Genomic DNA, 24,148 nt, shown 5'->3' with positions numbered 1-24,148 from the left:
GGACGCGGCAGGGAGGAGGCAGACATACCAGAGTCATGAAGCCCAGCTCGTCTACTTTCCGCGCAGGGCTGTGCTGCCTCCTTCGGGGCTTGGAGCGCCCTCTGCTGGGTGAACAGGAACCGGCATGCGAGGAGGCGGGATCCAGGTTGAGGGAGTTCAAGGATTGAAAATGATGAAGGTTGCTTAAGCTCCCCCTGCCCACCCTGCTCTCAATCCCCTCGGCCCGCTGATCCGTGTTCTCTTCTTGGATCAACCTAAAATAGAATAAGATCATCACCTGCTTTTGTCAGCAGAGGAACGTGTCTGGACAACAAATTTGGGCTTGTATTCTGTGTCATGATTAGCAAATTTCAGGAACAGTTGCTCAATTAACATCTCAGCAAAGAGGTTCAGCTTTCCCTCTTTTGAATATTCTCAAACTTAGAATAACTTATCACTGAGTCTTACAAAGTGGCCCCTGATCATTCACATTTGATTTGACTTAATTACTCTAACATTCTGATGGGGCCTGGGTGGTGACTCTCCCTGTGAGGAGATACCTGAAGTTGACAACCTTTACCTTCCCTGCTCTCAGGGCAGAGATGCACGTCAGTGCCTCAACTCTTTTCCACTGGGAATTGGGAACTCCGTATAACCAAAACAGCGATTCACGAGCAAGCTGCAGTTTCTAAACACAAGTCTCCAGACCAGATGAAGTGCTGAGTTGAACTTTTAAATTTTTTTAAGGTTGCATATGTACAAACGCATCACTTGATGAAGTTCTCCACCAGCTTTGTGTGAGTTTCTGGATTCATGTCAATGTGCTGCATTAACCTAGAATTCACAGTTATTGCTCTTCTCCCCTAATGTGTCATGGATGATTTTATATACAGAGTAAATACATGATTATGCAAATAAAATGATTTTCAAATTAAAATACAAGATCCTTACAGGTAGCAAACTCTCCAGTTTCACTTCTACTTATACATCTTGAAAGTTTTTCACTGTTGACAAGTTGATGGACAGAATTTACCATTTATATCAAGTCAACTTGTTGCATAAGGAAAAATCATTTTTACCTGATAACTTGCTGTAAAAATAAAAATATTAATATATAACCATTCCAAATTTCCTATGGGGATGAGGAAAGACAATCTTTCTGAGCTTGTCTGTGCTCAGAAACATGGCCCACGAAGCAGTCTGTCTCAGTGTCAAAAGTGCAGGCGGCACCATCTGCGTTTGCTGGTTGTGCCATTCACCCCTGCCTTTTCCCTGAGCCCCCCGCACTCGACCGGCAGGAACAGGCACTTTGGCCAGGGGTGACAGGATGAGAACAATCTGAGCAGCAGCTCTGCCAGGTCCTGTGCAGGGTCACTGGCCTGCGGCCACTCTGAACGTGAACTCGGGACAGGAGGCACAGCTGTGAGGGTGTGGCACCAGGCAGGCCTCAGGGCCCCCAGCCACTCGGCTGCACCCAGACCCAGGGCCCCCTGCTCCCCACAAGGTGGGCCTTTGGGTTCTATCCTGTTTTGTAAACTGTTATAACTGCCAAGACTGTATCTAAAGAAAACATTTAAAATATACTGATAAGATGAGAAAAACTCAAACACATGTCCTTGGATCACTGTCTTACAACAAGCCAATCTTCACAATGTATTAAGTTAAAAAGGAAAATGCAGGTCAGAGTGGGAATTTGCCAACCCCAGAACCCCAGCTTTTCTGTTCCAAGTGGCTTTTCACCACAATGTGGGAGGCTCCGAGGGACACAAGAGGGTGCACCCTCAGTGCTGGAGGGTGCACGGGCTGCAGGGGACACTGCCTTGGCACCTCACCCACCTTGGGGCCCAGAGCTGAGGGGGGACACCCCACAACACCCCCCCCCCCCCACAGAGTGCTGACACCACACTGTGGACAGAATGCCCTGGCTGACTGAGCTCTATAATCAAGGGCAATCTCAGAACTGAAAATTCTCAAAGCAGACCTGAAGTCAGTTTTCTTACTATGGATCACTCAGACTTCTCTAAGCAGAAGACAGCTCCTCAGAGAAATCGAGTCTCCAGGGAGCTGGGCTCAGGCGCACCCACCGGATCTCTTCACTGATCCTGTCCAGCTGCTCCTGAATCCTCACGGGCAGAGTCTTGGCATCGGCCTGCCCACTGGGCGACAGCAGAGCGGCTGAGCTGAAGAGGGTGACCCTGTTGCCCTCGCCGTCAGACACACCCTCGTCACTCTCGAACACCTGGGCTAGCACGCTGGCTTGCTGCCCGCGCTCCCGGTCCTGATCTTTCAGGGGCTGCACCTGGGCACGAGAAGACCATGTCTTGTCAGCGACATTCTGGGCAGCTCAAGTCTATCAGGAATTGAACACAATTTACATGGAAGCCCTGACTTTGGACAAATGGGCCATGCTTATGAGAAACTGCCATCTCTTAAGTGAGCAGTACTGAAGAAATGGGCAGGAGGAGAATCCAGTTCCTAGATGGCCTGGTGACATTCAGGTCTCAGCGTGGACGGAAGGTAATCCTATGAGGTTATTCACAAGGGTGGGCTGATGGAGTCAGAGACAAAAACTGAAAATTAAAAAAATACATCCTTGCTTCCATCAGCCAGGCTGAAGGAAAATTAGGATAAAGAATCCTTCAGCTCCGCAGCCGCTGGGTCCACCTCAGCGGTCATCACTGGTACTAATTCACCGAGGAGTGCTGTCCTCGCGGATTCCCAGCCCTCCGTCTTCCAGGCTGGTCTGAACATGCACAGACAGGAGTGAGCAGGGGCCGCCAGGGGACGGGAGGGCCAGCCTCCCGTGGCTCTCCTCTCAGGGCACAGGCCCTCGGGCTGTTCTGGGGATGGCTCCTCACACTGCACAGGCGGCTCTGTCATCTGAGACACGTGGGAGAGTGCCTGCTGGGCCCCGTGCCGGCCTCCCACTCTCACACCTCACATCCTTCTCTCCGCAAATCTCCCCCCTGCCCCACTCTCACCCAGGTCCTGCCTTGTTTTCCCAGACATGACCTCAAAGCAACGGAGGGGCAGCCTCGAGGTGCTGGCTTGCCGGCTCCCTGTCCCCTGTGGCTAGTACCCTTGCCTTCTGTCTTCGTCACGACCCCTCCCCAGGGCTGGGCCACCCCTTTTCCTGGCTCCAGGACCACCTGCGATCATTCCCGCTCCGCTCCAGTGAACTAGCTGCCTATGGGTTCACCCCCATCAACCTGATCAGAACATCCTCTCCATTCTCTCGCCTTAAAATCGCACATTTTTGAACATTTTAATTCTGAGAAACTGTACTCTAAGTGTTCCATAGCAAATATAAACACTCAGAACAATACTAACCCTTATAAACCATAATGAATAAGAAGTTACATCTCAGGTGTAGAAAAGCTTCCGGAGGAAACATGGCAAGCCATTGACGACAATGAAGTCTGTAGAGAGAAGCTGGACTTGGGGTCGGGGTTCAGGTGGTGGGGGACAGGACTCACTCTATTGCCCTCGCTCCTCTCATTGCTTTAAACTGTCTCCATGGACCTCACATTCATTCCTCTACAGCCCACTTCACCTCCTCACGGGATAAAACAAGTCAAACGGGCCAAGTTTCCGAGTCACTCGACTCAACCTGGCAGCTCTGTGCTGTCGGCTACGGCAGTCACTCACTCGCCTTGTGCAGCCACTGAGGATGTGACACAGGCCGGTGCAAAGCTCGATGTGGAAATCACACAGATTTCAAGACTCGCAGTGGAAAAAGGATGTAAAGTAACCCGTTCAGTTTTAGGAAAATTGTAGATTGTGTATGTGGCTTGTATTATCTCTCTGACGGACAGCACTGTCCATGTGAAAGGCTCATGCTTTGTCTCAGCTTTTGGGTGAACCTAGAAAGGACTACTCAGAATTCTGAATTACACACAATGGCCACACACTCTAAATCCACCTATAATGCAAATCACATTCAATGTTCAAAACCAGAAATGCTATACACGTTACAGCAGTGGACCAGCCATAAGGAAAATGTAACTCCACTTCTGCTAAGCATCTGTCGTAACTGTAACAATGAACCCAGCTCAGTTCAGCTCTTAACAAATTTCTAAAGGATTTAGAGATTTAAGGACCTTGTCGTTTTGCATTTCTTCTAAATGCTTTTTTGCATTTTCAATTTCCCATAGGAGAGAATTCTGAAAAAGATACACACAGTGCTTTAGAGTCAATTCTTAACAGACGTTGCGTGGACTGCGGGATGGTTACTCTCCTGTCTGAAAGCATAAAGCACCTCGGGATGAGGGGTGGACCTCGCACCCAGAGTGAAGTGTCAGCACGAAGCTGGATGACAACTTTTAACACTAACTTGGAATCAAGATTGCTGGGAGAAATATCAATAACCTCAGATATGCAGATGACACCACCCTTACGGCAGAAAGTGAAGAGGAACTGAAAGGCCTCTTGATGAAAGTAAAAGAAGAGAGTGAAAAAATTGGCTTAAAGCTCAACATTCAGAAAACGAAGATCATGGCATCCAGTCCCATCACTTCATGGGAAATAGATGGGGAAACAGTGGAAACAGTGTCAGACTTTATTTTTTGGGGCTCCAAAATCACTGCAGATGGGGATTGCAGCCATGAAATTAAAAGACACTTACTTCTTGGAAGAAAAGTTATGACCAACCTAGATAGCATATTCAAAAGCAGAGACATTATTTTGCCGACTAAGGTCCGTCTAGTCAAGGCTATGGTTTTTCCAGTGGTCATGTACGAATGTGAGAGTTGGACTGTGAAGAAGGCGGAGTGCTGAAGAATTGATGCTTTTGAGTTGTGGTGTTGGAGAAGACTTGAGAATCCCTTGGACTGCAAGGAGATCCAACCAGTCCATTCTGAAGGAGATCAGCCCTGGGATTTCTTTGGAAGGAATGATGATAAAGCTGAAACTCCGGTACTTTGGCCACCTCATGTGAAGAGTTGACTCATTGGAAAAGACTCTGATGCTGGGAGGGATTGGGGGCAGGAGGAAAAGGGGATGACAGAGGATGAGATGGCTGGATGGCATCACTGACTCGATGGATGTGAGTCTGAGTGAACTTCAGGAGTTGGTGATGGACAGGGAGGCCTGGCGTGCTGCGATTCATGGGGTCGCAAAGAGTCGGACACGACTGAGTGACTGAACTGAACTGAACTGTACACAGAAAAACTCCTCCTTCCCCGACTGATCTTCTAGATACAAGGAGGCCAGGTCCCTGGGGTAAGTGAAACTGCTTTATACTTGCTTTCAGCTTTTGCAGTTCAGTGGTCACTCAGGAAACTGGCACAGGTTTCACATGTAAAATTCAAACCTGAGACAAAACTATCCCCACCTCAGTACCAGCCCACAGGTCAGGTGAAGTGAGGTCTCTAGTGAGGTGTGAGTGTCATCTTGGGTTTTGTGGGAGAAAAATGTGCTGTAGAACTTGTAGTGACCGTGGGTCTCTCTCAGACAAGTGTCGCCCAAGCGCCGACCTCGGTGAAGGTTCTGGGCCTTGTCTTTAGGGCACTGGTGCAGCTGGGACAGGTTTTCACCAAACCTCAACCAGAATGTTGCCCACTGAGTTGCTCTGATAGAGGTTCTCAGACATTTTCCAAAGCAAATAAAAAGAGAGATGGCTGGAGTTGGGACATGAGAATGCTTGCTTTTACTTGCTTCAATCTTTTCTATCACATTATATAAAAGATCCTGAACTAAACTTATTGATTTGGCTGCATCAGGCCTTAGCTGCATCACGCGAGATTCCTTTGATGTGATTGCCGCATGGCATGTGGGATCTTAGCTCACCAACCAGGGATCGAACCTGCGTCCCTGACCTTGCAAGGCAGGCTCCCAGGCACTGGACTGCCAGCAAAGCCTCAGAAATAAACTTCTAAGAAAGAAACGAAGGGGTGAGGGTGGACCTAGAAGAATGTTCTAGCACAGCGGCTGGTAACATTGGGGTCATTGGTGGATCCGCCTCACTGATGCTTTCTGTAAGGGTTGCGGGCACACATCTATGTCTGTTCCTTTACACACTGCCTGTGGATGCTGTCACGCTTATTGACTAGCATGAAATGCTGCTACTCTAACCAGTAAAGACATTCACTCTGGGGCCCTCTATGGGAGTTTTCCAACTCCTGTCCTGGAGATTACCCCCCCCCGCCCCCCAAAACAGACCAGGCCGAGCCAGGCCAGGCCAGATGTGCTTCTTGTAAAGGGGCCATGAAGCTCGCTCACCTTATCCTCCAGAGCAGCCATTGTCTCCTTCAGATGAAGCTGAAGCCTCTCATCTGAAACAGATAGAAGCTTATCCACGGTATCTGGTAAGTGTTCATTGTGTTCTTCATTCATTTTTTCTCTTTGCCTTGCCTAAAACAGGAAAAACGAAAACTCATACACTTCAAGAGCAAGTATAGTCATTCTTTTAAAAGCACCAGGGAGCTGCGACGTGAGCGGCCTGTGCCCCGGTTCCCGAGGTGATCCCCTCGCTCGCCACCTCTGGTGGGCTCTTGAGCATCCCCAGAGCAGACGGGCAGGTGCAGAGGGAGGCAGGGACTTCGCTGGTCAAAGGTCACTCGCAACACTTATCTTTGGCAGAGCACCTGGGGGACCTTAGTGTCACCAGCCATTTCCTGTCGAAGGGGCTCAAGGAGTACGCAAATTTACACTCAGAAACAAGTACACTTGAAAGAGGATCGGCTTACACACACGTTGATAGAGGAATTTCCCAGTATATAAACAGAAGCTTGATTCTGGATTAAGGGTGTAAAATGAATTCAATTTATAAAGCAAAAAGTGAGAAAATTCATTTTGGAAAAAAAGCCAGTGGAGATAGACTTTCACATATTTTTCTTTATATGAAATATCGCTTGAATTCTTTGTAATGATTGCTCTTGTTCAGTCACTCAGTCGTGTCTCTTTGTGACCCCATGGACTGCAGCACGCCAGGCTTCCCTGCCCTTCACTATCTCCCAGAAGTTGCTCAAACTCACATCCACCGAGTCAGTGATGCCGTCCAGCCATCTCGTCCTCTGTTGCACCCTCTCCTCCTGTCTTCAATCTTTCCCAGCATCAGGGTCTTTTCCAATGAGTCAGTTCTTCACATCAGGTGGCCAAAGTATTGAAGCTTCAGCCTCAGCATCAGTCCCTCCAATGAATATTCAGGACTGATTTCCTTTAGGATTGATTGGTTTGATCTCCTTGCAGTCCAGTGGACTCTCAAGAGTCTTCTCCAACACCTCAGTTCAAAAGCATCGATTATTTGGTGCTCAGCCTTCTTTACGGTCCAACTCTCACATCCATACATGACTACTGGAAAAACCATAGCTTTTATTAGGTGTTCCTTTGATGGCAAAGTAATATCTCTGCTTTTTAATATGCTGTCTAGGTTGGTCATAGCTTTTCTTCCAATGATAATTCATATTCAGTTCAGTTCAGTTACTCAGTCATGTTTGACTGTATGACTCCATGGACTGCAGCATGCCAGGCTTCCCTGCCCATCACCAACTCCCAGAACTGCCATCCAACCATCTCATCCTCTGTCATCCATTCTCTTCCTGCCTTCAATCTTTCCCAGCATCAGGGTCTTTTCCAATATGAAAATTCATATTAAAAAACTGGAAATAACTACCTCAAGCAATTTTTAAATGTAACAACAAAGTTGGAAAGTCTATGTTTTATAAAACGATCATCAATTTCATGGTTTAAAAAGCTGTTTTAGGACCTACTGTATAAAAAAACTGGAGAGAAGACAAAAGAATGATATATTTGAGATTGGCCCTGTGTTAGAAATTGCTGAGGCTAATTGATTGGTCATGGGTATTTATTATACTACTCTGTCCACTTTTGTGCATGTTTGAAATATTCCATCATAAAAAATTAAAAAACAGGTTGCTGCTGCTGCTGCTAAGTTGCTTCAGTCGTGTCCGACTCTGTGCGACCCCATAGATGGCAGCCCACCAGGCTCCGCCATCCCTGGGATTCTCTAGGTAAGAACACTGGAGTGGGTTGCCATTTCCTTCTCCAGTGCATGAAAGTGAAAAGTGAAAGTGAAGTCGCTTAGCAGTGTCTGACTCTTCGTGACCCCATGGACTGCAGCCCACCAGGCTCCTCCATCCATGTGACTTTCCAGGCAAGAGTACTGGAGTGAGTTGACAGGTTATTTTCTGTTAAATATTTTCTGTTAAAACAGAGTCTTCTCCAGCAACACAATTCAAAAGCATCAATTCTTCAGTGTTCAGCCTTCTTTCTGGTTCAACTCTCACATCCATACGTGACTACTGGAAAAACGATGTCTCTACTTTTCAATATGCTGTCTAGGTTTGTCGTAGCTTTCCAAGGAGCAAGCATTTTTTAATCTCATGGCTGCAGTCACCACCATCTGCAGTGATTTTTGAACCCAAGGAAATAAAACCTGTCACAGCTTCCCCAATAAGGCATCGGCATCCAAATATTTTTAAAGCAAAACAAAAGTTTACTTTGACTTGGCTTCGTCATAAACAGCATCCCGATCTCAACAGCCTCTGAGCAGCAGTTCTGAAAGTAAGGAAGTGCACCCCTGATCAGGAGACATTGAGCTCTCTGCCTAAGCAGGGAGGGAGCCTCACCGAGGTCTCATGATGGGAGTCAGAACCACAGCCCCCTGGGAGCCCGCATGTGAGGTTCTGCAGTCCAGGCCCAAGAACACAGCTATGGTGGGGACAGTACTGACACCTGAGGCTGGACCCGGGATCCCCACTCCATTTGCTGGATGGTCTGTATCACTGTGTGGCCAACCCTTCCGGGAAACCTCTCTCAGGGCTCTCTGATGCGAGCCTCCACCATCGCCCTTTCCTGCCGCGCCCTCTGTTGCAGCGCAACTATGGTTCTCCTCCTGCCTAGGAGCAGCCATGTCTGGACCAGCAGTTTGGCATGTGGGACTCCAGCATCACGTCCGAGGCAAGCACCTCCACACCTGGGTACCATGCCTTCAGTTTCATGGGACTTGAGCTGGCACCCTCAGGTTTGTTTGAGGGGCACTCGTAAGGTGCAGCTGTATCCTGAGCAGCTCCCCGGCCTGGCTGGTCAGACCAACAAGTGTCCTCCTTGAACATGGGGACCCCCTCGCCCCTGCCCACCACCTGTGGGCGACCACATCTGGCCCTGCTCCCGAGGTTGGGTGCCTGGATCAGCAGACAGGGCCACACACGCACACTCAACAGCAGAGACAGAAGCGGCGGAGAAAGGCAGCGCCAGCCCAGACGCGGCCTCCCCGTCAGCACACCCACCCACGGCAGCTCCTTGCTCTTCTCCTCCAGTTGGGCTCCCATCTGGCACAGCCTCTCCTCCATGTTGCCCTGTCTCTCTTCCACCTGTCAGCCAAGAACAGCGTCAGCTCTGCTCGCAACGACCCTGTCCTGATGGCACGCGGGCTGTGACTGCAGGGGCGGCAAGCGGGCCATGCTCTGTGCGGACCACTGGCCCCGGGTTCGCGGGGGACACACCCGCATGCCTGCTCAAGCAGCCAGTGCGGCTTCGTGTGTGACACGTGGGTGATGGAGGGTGCTGGAGACCGGCTCGTGAGAGGAGAGGTGCTCCCCACCGCCCCAGGCCCCACACCCGCGGCCACTGGCCCCCCTCCTCAGACTGCCTGTGGCGAGCCAGAGCGGGCAGCAGGCAGTGGCAAGCACGGGACACACGAGGGCACACGTTCTACCTTCCTAAGCTGGGAGGTAAGTTCGGACAGTTTAGCCTCCTTAGTGGCAGAGCTTCCGGAAGACAGAAGTTCAGCCTGCAAGGCTGACCGGGGACAGACAGCAAAGATGCCAGGGGAGAGAAGAAACCAACCCTTGAGAGGAAGATCATAGTCAGAAGGGCGCCGCCTGGCGGCTGATAGTGACCCTGCTCTGGGAGGGTTTGCCAGCACCCGACACCACCCGCCTCCAGAGACCTGCCGGCCCCTCAGCCGCTCACTGAGCTCCAGGCAACGCTCCGACAGCCGGGCCAGCACAGGCCCGGCCCACCTCTCCATGTCCAGCCAGTGCCCACCAGCAGTGTGGGGCAACACCTTTCCCACCAGAAGGTCGGGGTGGCTGGCTGGCTGGGGGACCATACCCACAGCAGTGCCATGTCTCCTGGACGCGGCTTCTCACCTGTGGGCTCCCGGGGACTGCAAGCTGGGATTGGGGCCCCGGGTCTGCACCGTGCCCCGCTGTGACTTATTCAACAATGTATGAATAAAGACTTAAAACTGCGTTCATGACAGAACTATTTTGGCCATCTCTTAAATGAGAATGGGATTTCTCTAGTTCTTTATCCTGCTAGGCTTTGAGTTGCTGACTGAACTCCAAGCAGCAGTGACTCGGAGCTGAAGCATCCTGGGGACACACAGAGCACAGGACAAAACTGGAGGGAAATTAACGCAGGGATGACACGGGAGCGGGGACTGTCTGACACTCAGGGAGCGCTCCCATCTCAGACGGGCAGCACGACCCTGCGTCTGCACTCCTTTGTGGACTGAGCAGCACGGGGAGGGGCACGGTGGGACAGCACGGAACAGGCCCTCCCCGCGCCCGCCCCCGGGGGACCAAGAGCAGCACCTTGGAGAGCGCAGCCACCTGCTGAGCCAGCTCAGCCTCCACTTCCAGCAGCGTCTGCTGCAACTTCTGCTCTGCCGGCTCCAGGCGCTTCTGCAACTGTCGGTCTTTATCCTCCTTCTACAAAGGGAGAGCAGAACATCAAAACGGGCCAAGTGGTGTAGCCTCTGCCATTTGTAGTAAGCTGAGACAAAACTGAAATGCATGTGTCTACAGGATTAGTTCTGTTTCAGAAGCTGTGTCACGGTAATTTTTCTCTCAGTGTTCCTGGGCTTGGTTTCAGTGGGCAGAACACCTCCTGCCAGAGTATTTGCTTTTCCTAAACGTCTCCAAAGAAGTCTTTAAAAAAAAAAAAAGCTCTTATATATTAAAGAAGATCAGGTTTCTGTAGAAGCTTATTCATTCTTATTGACAAGTTAAGGGTCAGTACTGACTCTTCTTAAAACATCACCAGAATCATCATTTGAAGGGAACCCTACCGACCGCAGACGGCCATGGGCTTGTAAGCCAAAATATGGCTTTCATCTCCTCTGAAATACAGACCTGATCAGAGTGTGCCTGAGGAAATGCCAGTCAACTAATATTTGTAAATGCATGATTTTGATTATTTTTTTAAACAGATCTTCTTACTCTGAAAACTTTCAGTGTAGAACATTTAGACAGATTCTTTTTTGAAAAAGAAAAAAAATTAAATTATCTATACGCTCGGGTTCCTGAGAGGTTAGCATTTATTTCTAAGCAGCTTTCTTATTTTTTCTGTGTGCGTATTACTTTATGTACATAATAAACAATAAGATATGCTTTAAAACCCTCAGAAAACAACAGCATATGGTACGTAGTATTTTCTGATCTGCCTTTTACAGCCATTATTTTGTATATCGTAATGCTCTTAATTAGCATTCCACATCATATATTTCAATGGCTTTCTAGTATTTTATTTTTGTAGTGGGGCCAATGATATACTTTGTCACACACCAGACTGACTCACTTTGTTTTGGAGAAGCCAGATTTGGTTTTCCTGGTTAAGTCCTGATTATCTGAGACCACACAGGAACAGGAGCGAGTAAAGCTCACCAAACCACAGGAAGTACAAACCCTAATCAGACTGGAGTTTTAACCCTGCCTTTTGTCACAGTGACCCCAGTTCCCAACAAGCAGCCAGCTGCTGTGAAGTTCCCTGCTGCTCTCTGCTCTTTCAGTAAAAATGCTAACAAGCCAACAGATTCAAGTCAAGTAAAACAAGAGTCAGGAGTGGAATTCCACAAAATGATTAAACCAAATCCCAAATAATTCAAACCTGTAAGTTGCAGTCACCCTCAATTTTTAAAAAATGCATTTCCTTTCAGTACAGCTGATTTATCATGATGTACATCCACACTTTTGAACGCAGTATTTTAGGGTCATAAGAACTTTACATTGGGACTTGATTTCCAACATGGGAGTCACATGAAAAGGTCTTTACCTTCCTTCCTCAGTATTCACTACTATAAAAGTCAGACACAGTTCAGTAAAAGCCATTACCAGTTGATGCATAGAATCTTTATTTGCAATTTCATTTTCAAGTTTATCATTGAGGTTGTGCACAGAGATGGCTTCACGCTGTGCAGCGAGGAAGCATTTCTCAAGTGTAGTGATTCTCTTCTCCATGTCCTCCTTCTGGGCCATAGCCTACACCAAGCATTGCAGAGGAGAAAATGTAAGTCATTATCATAGAATACTCCGATACACTTAAGAGTAAAAAAGCTGGACTAAATTTCAAATCAAACAGAAAATTAGCGTCCTCAAAATTAAAGTCCTAGACATGGCAGTTTTCTGAGATGTGAGCAAAAACGCGCCTACCTCAAATGTCACATTTGCCACGATGGTACCCATCTGTCTTAACGTCTGTCTGGCCACTCGATTTACCAAGCTTCTTTTCTACATAATAAACCCAAACAGCAAACAAAAAGTACACTAAACTACTCTGTCATTGCAAGAATTCCAGGAGGGAAGGTATCTGGCATGAAATGAGGACCTCTGTCTCCTACACCATACAGGCGGGCTTGACCCAGAACAGGGAGGGACCATCAACAGATCCAACAGGGAGCTCTGAGGCTCATCTCCTTGGGTAAAAGTTGGAAAAATCTCATGCAATTTCCTCAGAATTAAAGTAAGAATATTAATGAGTGGAAACAGAAGTCAAAGTGTAACACAACTGGGAGCAGCCTTCTCAAGCCTAGTTCTTCTAAAGCAGTTACACCGCATGTATGAAACGCTCAAACCAGGAGCAGAACTTGCTGCTGGTGCGACTCCTGTCCGCTGGCTCAAACTCCATTTCAGGTCCCTCTGTGCTCACTAAGTAACCGATGTTGTCCTAACATTAAAAGTGAAAGGTCTTAAAAATGCTTTTTCCAGAATTCTCTACATATTAAACTCTGCCACCTAATCTCCTTCTGTTGCCAAAGAGTAGTGTGAACAGGTTATACAAACATGTGCAAATATTTCTGTTTTGAGTTCTCAAACAGAATTACTCACACCAAGCTGCTAAATAAGTACACCTGCTGTAACACATGTTGGAGGGGCTCTCTCTGAGACGGTCTCATGGGGGTGGGGTGGGGCAGGGTGGGCGCTGTCTGTCTGCGCACAAAGGAGAGGCAAGGCTCACAGGAGGAGGCCTGAACCCCCAGCACTCTTCTGTTATCACAGTGACCGTTAGGGAGCTTCTCATAAATCATGACACTCGCAGACATGAACACCAGAAACATCATGATTCTACATGGTTACACAGCTCGGGCCTAAGGATCTGAGGGTGAGCAAACGCCACTCAACTTGTCTGACCACTGGTATCACTGTCACACATCCCTTCAAGGAGCGGAACATCAGAAAACTAGAGAAGATGGCCAGGCAAGCTGCCTCAGCAGAGCCCACACAGTATGCTCCTATCTCTCTAAGAGAACGGGCTCCACAGACATTCAGACTCGCCTGAGTGAATCAGAAGGAAATTTCAGCATCATCGGGAATACATACAACAGGCAGGTAGGGGATGAACTGGGAGCCTGGGGTTGACATATATACACTACTGATACTATGCACAAAGTCAACAACGAGTAAGGACCTACTGTACAGCACAGGGAACTCTACTCAGTGCTCTGTGGTGAATTTAATGGGTAGGAAATCTAAAAAAACAGGGATATATGTGTGTATATATATATGATTGGTTCACTCTGCTGTATAGCAGGAATTGACACAGCAGTGTAAAGCAACTATACTCCAATAAATGAATGAATGGATGAGTGAATTTTTAAAAAAGGAACACACTGGGCCCCCTAGATAGAGTGCCTGATGAACTATGGAATGAGGTTCATGACACTGTACAGGAGACAGGGATCAAGACCATCCCCATGGAAAAGAAATGCAAAAAAGCAAAATGGCTATCTGGGGAGGCCTTACAAATAGCTGTGAAAAGAAGAGAGGCAAAAAGCAAAGGAGAAAAGGAAAGATATAAGCATCTGAATGCAGAGTTCCAAAGAATAGCAAGAAGAGATAAGAAAGCCTTCTTCAGTGATCAATGCAAAGAAATAGAGGAAAACAACAGAATGGGAAAGACTAGAGATCTCTTTAAGAAAATTACAGATACCAAGGGAACATTTCATGCAAGGATGGGCTCGATAAAGGACAGAAATGGTCTGGACCTCACAGAAGCAGAAGATATTAAGAAGAGGCGGCAAGAATACACAGAAGACTATAAAAAAGATCTTCACGACCCAGATAATCATGATAATGTGATCACTCATCTAGAGCCAGACATCTTGGAATGTGAAGTCAAGTGGGCCTTAGAAAGCATCACTACGAACAAAACTAGTGGAGGTGATGGAATTCCAGGTGAGCTGTTTCAAATCCTGAAAGATGATGCTGTGAAAGTGCTGCACTCAATATGCCAGCAAATTTGGAAAACTCAGCAGTGGCCACAGGACTGGAAAAGGTCCGTTTTCATTCCAATCCCAAAGAAAGGCAATGCAAAAGAATGCTCAAACTACCCCACAATTGCACTCATCTCACATGCTGGCAAAGTAATGCTCAAAATTCTCCAAGCCAGGCTTCAGCAATACGTGAACTGTGAACTCCCTGATGTTCAAGCTAGTTTTAGAAAAGGCAGAGGAACCAGAGATCAAATTGCCAACATCCACTGGATCATGGAAAAAACAAGAGAGTTCCAGAAAGACATCTATTTCTGCTTTATTGATTATGCCAAAGCCTTTGATTGCGTGGATCACAATGAACTGTGGAAAATTCTGAAAGAGATGGGACTACCAGACCACCTGACCTGCCTCTTGAGAAATCTGTATGGAGGTCAGGAAGCAACAGTTAGAACTGGACATGGAACAACAGACTGGTTCCAAATAGGAAAAGGAGTACGGCAAGGCTGTATATTGTCACCCTGCTTATTGAACTTCTGTGCAGAGTACATCATGAAAAACACTGGACTGGAAGAAACACAAGCTGGAATCAAGACTGCCGGGAGAAATCTCGACAACCTCAGATATGCAGATGACACCATACTTATGGCAGAAAGTGAAGAAGAGCTAAAAAGCCTCTTGATGAAAGTGAAGGAGGAGAGCGAAAAAGATGGCTAAAGCTCAACATTCAGAAAAACAAGATCATGGCATCTGGTCCCACCACTTCATGGGAAATAGATGGGGAAACAGTGGAAACCGTGGCTGACTTTAGTTTTTTGGGCTCCAGAATCACTGCAGATGGTGATTGCAGCCATGAAATTAAAAGATGCTTACTCCTTGGAAGAAAAGTTATGACCAACCTAGATAGCATATTGAAAAGCAGAGACATTACTTTGCCAGTAAAGGTCCATCTAGTCAAGGCTATGGTTTTTCCTGTGGTCATGTATGGATGTGAGAGTTGGACTGTGAAGAAGGCTGAGCACCGAAGAATTGATGCTTTTGAACTGTGGTGTTGGAGAAGACTCTTGAGAGTCCCTTGGAGTGCAAGGAGATCCAACGAGTCCATTCTGAAGGAGATCAGCCCTGGGATTTCTTTGGAAGGAATGACGCTAAAGCTGAAACTCCAGTACTTTGGCCACCTCATGTGAAGAGTTGACTCATTGGAAAAGACTCTGATGCTGGGAGGGAATGGGGGCAGGAGGAGAAGGGGATGACCGAGGATGAGATGGCTGGATGGCATCACTGACTCGATGGACGTGAGTCTGAGTGAACTCCGGGAGATGGTGATGAACAGGGAGGCCTGGCGTGCTGCGATTCATGGGGTCGCAAAGAATCAGACACGACTGAGCGACTGAACTGAACTGAACTGAATAGGAAGTAGACCGAATGGGTTGAGCCATGCAGTGTGACCAAGAAACAGGCTGAGGACGACAGACCTCCAACAGGCTTAAGCTGTCCCAGGTTCCCGCATATTCCAGCGCTTTGTATCTGCCAAACTTTACTTTTCTGAAAAGCTAGGATCTCCAAACGAAGGTCAGCTGTGCTGAGGAGCTCCATGGTGCGGCGGCGTGGACTGTTAGGAAGCAGTGTCCTGGGGTGTAGAATTTGAGGGGACCCACTGGCTTAAATCCCAGGATTGCTACCTCCTGGTGGCTCCATGGTGGCGGAGACGGGCACAAGACAGACTTCTCTTAACTCCTTGAAACAGCGAGGACTCAGGATCCCTACCCACACCAAATACATCTAATTTTTCCAGAGTTTTTACATAGGCACACATCTGAAGAAACCAGCCTACATCCATAAAAGTTCTCACGCATTGCAACCCCCCCCCCCTCCCCGCTAGTTAGCATCACTCCATAAGGCAAGAGAGATGAACCTAGAGCTTGAAATTACCCTGGCACGGTCACCCCAAATCAGGCTTCCCAAAGCCCAGCTGAGATTGGAGGGCACCGGGAAAATGGGATAGAAACAGAAGTTTTAAATAAATTATTTGGAGCAAAACTGGTTGCTCCATCCCTAAATTTTAGCTAAGTTAGGGCTTCTCCGGTTGGTAACAGCTAAGATTTCACAGCCCACTCCACCACCAAGAAAAAAACAGGATGGCCCGGAAGAGCCCCCCACTACCTTGCTACAGCGCCAGGTGGACAGGTCTCTGAGGCCGAGAAGCACGCGACTGGAGCCCGGGTACTGCCCGCAGGAGAAGAGCAGCGGTGGGCGACCGAGGCCAGAGCTGCGGCTCTGGCCCCGCCCCTATAGCACCCCGCCCCCTGGACGCCACGCCCCTAGGCCGCCGGCAAACCCTCGGGGCTCGGCCGCCGCAGCCGCAGCTCGGTCACCTCCGGACCCCAGCGCCCGGTGCATTGTGGGAAGCCGGAGCCCGCCGCCGAGCCTGCACTGACTGACCCCTGGCGGGCGCGTTCGAAAACTAACCCAGGGCTGGCGGGAACCATGTGAGGGAACCGGCCTAGGGAGGGGAGGCGCCGGGCGCTCAGGGGGACCACAGGGAGCTAGTACTGGTTGCCTATTGCTCCACATCTCAAAGATGAAAATAAATGATGCTTTCAAAGTGCCTAGAGCCCCCTCCCGGGTAGTGATATAAGTGAAAAACAGCAACTGTCAGTCTCGGAGAAGTTTTTAAGTTAGGAAAAGTAATTTTAAAATCATGAAACTATGACATGAAGATTATGGAAAAACCTGCAGTTAGTTTTTAGTTCTGGTGAAACCACAGATCAGCTCAATCTGTCTAGAGAATAACGGTAATCCGGAACATAGACTGCTGCTAAGTCGCTTCAGTCGTGTCTGACTCTGTGCGACCCCACAGACGGCAGCCTACCAGGCTCTGCCGTCCCTGGGATTCTCCAGGCAAGAACACTGGAGTGGGTTGCCATGTCCTTCTCCAATGCCTGAAAGTGAAAAGTGAAAGTGAAGTCGCTCAGTAAGTGTCTGACTCTTCGTGACCCCATGGACTACAGCCCACCAGGCTCCTCCGTCTGTGGGATTTTCCAGGCAAGAGTAGTGGAGTGGGGTGCCATTGCCTTCTCGCAGGATGAAGCAATAGCTGCCTTCTGACAGGAAACCTGCTCTGGGGGCTGAAAGCTTGTGGGGAAAGCTCCGGAAGGGATATTCCTTCATTAGGAAATTGCAGTAAAATGTGATTTTATAGAATTGTTTTATTGTATAGTGCGATTTCAATGTTGGAAATGATAAGAATAAAACTGCCTCTTACTTAAAAAAAAAAAACAGGTTTCTATGCTGATGGGAAATGCTTAGTGAAGAGGGAAAAACTGATAATGGGTTGGACTAGAGTAATATACCTGCATGTTTTTTCAAGTTTCATATTAAACCCCATTAGTGGATTGCAAAACATTCAGAAGACGAAGATCATGGCATCGGTCCCATCACTTCATGGGAAATAGATGGGAAAACAGTGGAAACAGTATCAGACTTTATTTTTTGAGGCTCCAAAATCACTGCAGATGGTGACTGCAGCCATGAAATTAAAAGATGCTTACTCCTTGGAAGAAAAGTTATGACCAACCTAGATAGTATATTCAAAACCAGAGACATTACTTTGCCGACTAAGGTCCGTCTAGTCAAGGCTATGGTTTTTCCTGTGGTCATGTATGGATGTGAGAGTTGGACTGTGAAGAAGGCTGAGTACCGAAGAATTGATGCTTTTGAACTGTGGTGTTGGAGAAGACTCTTGAGAGTCCCTTGGACTGCAGGGAGATCCAACGAGTCCATTCTGAAGGAGATCAGCCCTGGGATATCTTTGGAAGGAATGATGATAAAGCTGAAACTCCAGTACTTTGGCCACCTCATGTGAAGAGCTGACTCATTGGAAAAGACTCTGATGCTGCGAGGGATTGGGGGCAGGAGGAGAAGGGGACGACCGAGGATGAGATGGCTGGATGGCATTACTGACTCGATGGACGTGAGTCTGAGTGAACTCTGTGAGATGGTGATGGACAGGGAGGCCTGGTGTGTTGTGATTCATGGGGTCGCAAAGAGTCGGACACGACTGAACGACTGAACTGAACTGAATTGAACATTCTATTTTAATAAAAGAGAAGAGAGTATCAGAGTGTATGGTATTGTCTTACGAAGCTTTCATTTACATATACCTACTGTGCTTTTTTTTTAAGCCTGAAAAACACTAGTACATGTAGACATTAAACATGAGGCACAAAAACATAAAGGAAAATATAAGTATTAATCCGTGCCAAAGAAAACACAATATGGGGATGTCTATAAGTTAACATAAAGGAAATTAACCCTGAATATTCATTGGAAGGACTGATGCTGATGCTGAGGCTCCAATACTTTGGCCACCTGATGTGAAGGGCCAACTCTTTCAAAAAATCTGGATACTGAAAAAGACTGAAGGCAGGAGAAAGGGATGACAGAGGACGAAGTGGTAGGATAGCATCACCGACTCAATGGACAGGAGTTTGAGCAAACGCCAGGAGATGGTGATGGGCAGGGAAACCTGGCATGCTGCAGTCCATGGCGTTGCAAAGAGTCAGATACGACTGAGCGACTAAACAACAAAATAAACTAATGTCAACCATGGAAACATTCATTACACAATAGACTCAAAAACTTCCATTTGCACGCGGAACAATGAGCAGACACGGAAAAGGCTATGCGGAATTAAAATTGTTAGAATGGCTTTTATCCTCCACACACACACACAGGGCTAAACACACAAACTTCCCATCAAATTCAGAGAGTACTTCTTCTGACTAAGGCCTCCCCAGGAGCCCAGGGCCCCTAAACAAAGCTCCACCCCAGGATTTACCCATCTTTCCTCCTGGTACCTCCAGGCCGGACTCAGGCCTTTATACCTCAGTCCCGGTTCCGACACTGAGCCTGGCTGCCCACGGTGGCCCCCTGCAACAAGAGTGAGTGGATGAGAGAGGGAATAGGCACTTAAAGGCAGCTGGGCCAACTGGCGCACAGCCCTGCAACCTGGGCATGTGGTGGGAGTGGGCGCGAAGGTCAGCGGGCCAGAGCGGGAGCCCCTTCCTCCTGGCGTGCCGTGAGGAGAAGTCGCCCCAGGCCCACGTCTCCCGGCTCCCAGGGTCGAGATGTCCCGAGCTGTGAGCGTCAGCCCAAAGCCGGCTACACACTGGCGAACCACTTACACTTCCATATCGCCTCCGCCTCATCTCGGGTCACCAGCACACACTGAGCTCCAGGCCGGGAAGCTGTGGCTCCCGGCTCTGAACGCCCTGGAGCCGGCTCCGCGCCTACAAAAGTGTCTCATCCAGGACTTTGTCTTCTTGGTATACACCTCAAGGAAACAGTTCAAGTGGGGTAAAAATAAATTATACAAAAACATTCACAGTGACAAATTAGAAAGTAACAAACAGCTAAAAATAAGTGAAAGGCATAAAAATAATACGTGTTAGTTGCTCACTTATTTAATAAAACAACCTCGGCCCAGGGATCGAACACAGGTCTCCTGCGTTGCAGGCAGATTCTTTGCCATCTGAGCTAATACCATCTTTTAAAAAGATAATATGTAGCTACTCAAATAAAAATATGAGTATCATCACTAACTAGAAATATTTCTATCAAATAATGTTAAAAACACAGGAGCCAAGAAAGCACATGGCCTGTGAGTCTATGTGAAAATATATGTGTTAACAAATGTGAAAAGAACCTTGGGAACAATGTATAAATAGTTTAATATGTCTTAAGGCTTCCGTGGTGGCTCAGTGGTAAGGAACCTGCCTGCCAATGCAGGAGATGCAGGTTTGATCCCTGATGGGAAAGATCCCCTGGAGGAGGAAATGGCAACCCACTCTAGTATTCTTGCCTGAAAAATCCCATAGACAGGGGAGCCTGACAGGCTATAGTCCATAGGATCCCAACAAGTTGAAAGACTGAGCATGCATGCAAGTTGTTTTATCTTTACTAAATAACTTTTTAAACATTTCTAACTTGTGGGGGACTAGTTCTAATTTTCGATGGAACTGGAGTATTTTAGTTTCCCTTCACTTTACATGATAAAGAAAAAATTCTGAGGTTTTAGTGAACCAAGACAGTTTTGCTTATCTGCAAACCCTGATGTGGCACGAAAGAAAAATAAATTTATTAGGGGAGTGTATTAGTTTACTACAGCTAAAACTACCACTGACTGGGCAACTTAAGCAACAGAGTTTATTGTTTCACAGTTCTAAAGGCTGAAAGTCTGAGATCAAGGTATTGGCAGGATTTATTCCTTCTGGGAGCACTGAGGGGTTTGTCGTTCAGTCACCAAGTCATGTCCAACCTTTTGCGACCCCATGGACGGCAGCATGCCAGGCTTCCCTATCCTCCACAATCTCCTGGAGTTTGCTCAAACTCATGTCTATTGAGTCAGTGATGCTATCTAACCATCTCTTTCTCTGCCACCCTCTTCTCCTTTTGCCTTCAATCTTTCCCAGCATCAGGGTCTTTTCCAATGAGCTGGCCCTTCGCATAAGGTGGCTAAAGTATTGGACCTTTAGCATCAGTCCTTCCAATGAATATTCAGGGTTGATGTCCTTTAGGACTGACCGGTTTGACCTCTTTGCTGTCCAAGGGACTCTCAAGAACTTCTCCAGCACCACAATCGAAAAGCATCAATTCTTCTGCACTCAGTCTCTTTTTATTTAGTAATCCTGTATACAGTTTCAAACATATCAAAACCCTGTCAGCTTGAACACAGTAAAACTAAACTGATTATAGCATTCTTCTTTCTGTCCTTTAACACCTTTCAGGCTTTCCCAGTGGAACCAGAGATATTAATGGAAGACAGCCTTTAGCTTCACAGATAGTAGATCAGATGTGTCTGACCTCCTGCAGGAAGGGCTTGGAGAAGGTGTGTCCATGTGCCCTGGGAGGAAGGCGCCATCTCTTGCATTTGTGCCTCAAGAACAAGGTCAGAGAGGCTGTGGGTGGAGAACTGTAAGTAGGATCTCATCACTGGAAAACACACACAAATACCCTCCTGTGAAGAACTCAACTTTCGTTCAGGAGGCCAATAAGAGCCTCAGCTTGGGGATGTCAATCAAAAAAGATGTACAACTTGAGAGTTGTTTTACTGGGGGCAAAATGAGGATTGCAGCCAAAGAGGCAGTATCTCAGATAACTCTGGGAGACTGCTCCAAAGAAGTAGTGGGAGGAGGTCAATATATAAGGTTTTGGTGAAGGGGGAGTTCAGTACTGTTAAGCACTCATTTTACAAAAGGTTTTTTGCTAGTCATGAGGATCTGATGTCACCATGAAGGAATTTAGTGCTTCTCTAGATATGAGGAGATGCAAGGATTGAGATCATAAAATCTGTTCCTAAAATCATCCATCACTTCATGACAAATAGATGGGAAAGAATGGAAACAGTAACAGACCTTATTTTCCTGGGCTTCAAAATCACTGCAGATGGTGACTGCCGCCGTGAAATTAAAAGACATTTGCTCCTTGGAATGAAAGCTATGACCAATCTAGAAATAAATTAAAAAGCAGAGACATTACTTTGCCAACCAGATCCATCTAGTAAAAGCTATGGTTTTTCCAGTAGTCATGTATAGATTCAAGAGTTGGACCATAAAGAAAGCTGAGTGCTGAAGAATTGATGCTTTTGAATTGTGGTGTTGGAGGAGACTCTTGAAGAGTCCCTTGGACTTCATGGAGATCAAACCAATTAATCCTAAAGGTAATCAGTCCTGAATATTTATTGGAAGTACTGATCCAGTCTTCCTGAGCTGAGCCAGCCTCTCCCAATTCACCTCACCACATGGTTTCAACAAGAAGCTTAAAATCATTACTGAGTCCTGCCTCCTGCTTTTGGAGATGATGGGGACCAAGAAGATCTCTGAGAGAACAAAGCCCTAATGCCTCCAGTTCCATCTATTTGTTTGTTAATTCTTCTAAAAGAACCAGAAGCCCAATTAGAGGTATACTGATAGAAACAACTGATTCTCCAGAAAGAAAAGCTTTAATTCTTGGTGTTTATAGATTCCTGCAGAATAAATAAAACTGAGCAGAACCCTGTGGGGCTCCTGGGCATAAAAAACTTTCTGTGTCCTCCTTTCTTGTTTGTAGGAAATAGGCTTCAGCCTCCATGAAAGTGAAAGTTGCTCAGTCATGTCCGACTCTTTGAGACCCCATGCATTATACAATCCATAGAATTCTCCAGGCCAGAATACTGGAGTGGGTAGCCTTTCCCTTCTCCAGGTGATCTTCCCAACCCAGGGATCAAACCCAGATCTCTCACATTGCAGGCAGATTCTTTACCAGCTGAGCCACAAGGGAAGCCCAAGAATACTGGAGTGGGTAGCCTATCCTTTGTCCACCGGATCTTCCTGACCCACAAATCGAACCGGGTCTCCTGCATTCCAGGCAGATTCTTTACCAACTGAGCTATCAGGGAAGCCCTAGCCTCCATGACCTTCCCGGAATCCCAAAGGGCAGGTTCAAATAGCTGCTAATCAGGGAAGGGAGAGGCTGCAGAGACAAGGGAGGAGAGGCCAAGAAACAATAGTGCAGCCTTGGTATAGAATCCCAGTTCCACCCTAAGGGATACACTTAGCAATATCTTTGAGCTCTTCTGCAGAACTAGAAGATGTTCTCCCCGAACAAACAGGAGATGCTGACTACTTGAAGCATTCTTCATGCCAGACAGAAGGTCACAGTTTGATAACCTCAGGAATCAAAAAACTCATCAGGGGATCCTGAGGCCAGATCAAAGGAACTTGGACCCTGCACAAAGCCTGATCCTTATCAACAACCCTGCCCTTGTATCATTGCTATAAAACTCCTCACCAAATCCTCCCGGGTAGGGACACACAGATTTTTCAGGTCATGAGCCTGCTGTGTCCCCCTTTGCCAGGTGAAGCAATGAAGCTATAATTTTCTACTTCACTCAAAACTTTGTCTCTGAGACTATTCGGCACCAGTGCAGAGTGGCTGAATTTAGCATCATAAATACTTCAACATAGCTGATTTCAAGCTACCAACAGGTCACTGAACACAGAGCTGGAGCACCAGCATGCCCAACACAAGTCCAGGTAATTGGTTTCAGGGTCTCAAAGCCAGGAGGCTGCCCGGGAGCCACTTCTGGGAGCAGACAGAAGGTAGGCCCTGTGGGTTTAGAGCAGAGCCTCCAACTGGGCAGCAGTGCTAGTGAGGAGCCATGGGCAGTGGGGCAGCGCCATGAGAATCTGGGACCCCACACAGCCTTCAGGGCAGTGGGGATGGGGAATGGGCAATGAGACCAAACCCAGCAGGAGAAAGTGCATTCTTTCCAAGCTGAGAGAGGCTCACTCAGTCTGGGTAAGAGAAATAAGACAGGCACAAGTGAAGCAATCAGAATCTTCTCAGCTTGAAGGAAAACACCCCTCTTTCATTTCCCTTCTGGGGCTGTTTGCCCTGAGATGACCTTGGCAGGAAGACGGACATTTAGGTGAGAGTTTCCAGGGGTCAACCAGCTGTTGTGTTACTGGGCTTACATTCCACAAGGTCGTTCTCTCACTTGAGGGACTTGGTATGAGGCTGAGCCCAGTGCAAGACACACGTGGGCTCCTGTTATAGCTGATAAAGCTTGTGTGAAGGTGGGCAGAATACATCCTGAGAAACACTGGGCTGGATGAAGCACAAGCTGGAATCAAGATTGCTGGGAGAAATATCAATAACCTCAGATATGCAGATGAC

The 24,148-nt window shown here is 47.5% G+C and overlaps 1 pseudogene; it reads right to left on the bottom strand.

Annotated features, from left to right (window-relative positions):
• Window positions 1–19,318: 19,318 nt before the first annotated feature.
• Window positions 19,319–24,148, bottom strand: part of LOC128067440 (frizzled-3-like) — a 68,400-nt pseudogene continuing 63,570 nt past the window's right edge.

Source organism: Budorcas taxicolor, chromosome 22 (assembly GCF_023091745.1).
Source record: "Budorcas taxicolor isolate Tak-1 chromosome 22, Takin1.1, whole genome shotgun sequence".
NCBI classification, from domain to species: domain Eukaryota; kingdom Metazoa; phylum Chordata; class Mammalia; order Artiodactyla; family Bovidae; genus Budorcas; species Budorcas taxicolor.
Note: the sequence above shows the minus strand (reverse complement) of the source record. Positions and strands in the feature narration are given on the sequence as shown.